This window comes from Penaeus monodon, chromosome 25 (assembly GCF_015228065.2).
Source record: "Penaeus monodon isolate SGIC_2016 chromosome 25, NSTDA_Pmon_1, whole genome shotgun sequence".
Classification (NCBI taxonomy): Eukaryota; Metazoa; Arthropoda; class Malacostraca; order Decapoda; family Penaeidae; genus Penaeus; species Penaeus monodon.
The window spans coordinates 33,702,280-33,702,689 of record NC_051410.1 but is presented as its reverse complement, the minus strand read 5'-3'; positions in this window follow the sequence as shown (position 1 = coordinate 33,702,689).

Below are 410 nucleotides of genomic sequence, written 5' to 3'. Positions count from 1 at the left end.
GAAAGATTGAAGGGTCGGAGGTGACCTCCTAAATGTATCTGTTTCGTTTCGTGGTGTTATAGGGGCTTCCAGAAGTTCCTCAGGTGAGAGCTTCCTCCACCTCTCCTACGAGATGTGTTGCTTCACCGCTCCACACAGAAGACTTTCCGTGAATCAGTGAGATATAGGGAATTATTTATATGACAAGATTATAAAAAGGAAAGTTACATTATTGTATATGAGTGGATAAGATAGGTATGTAATAAACAGAAGGGCATATAAAATAATATAAAGCATATAAAATGAGCGTCTTGTCCAGGAAATACAATGGGAACATTCATTGGCATAACTCTGCGTTATTTGATTTTGCCCTGTGCCTCTGGTCATAACAGCAATAGCAATAGTAAATATTCATTGCAGAAGCAGCGTTT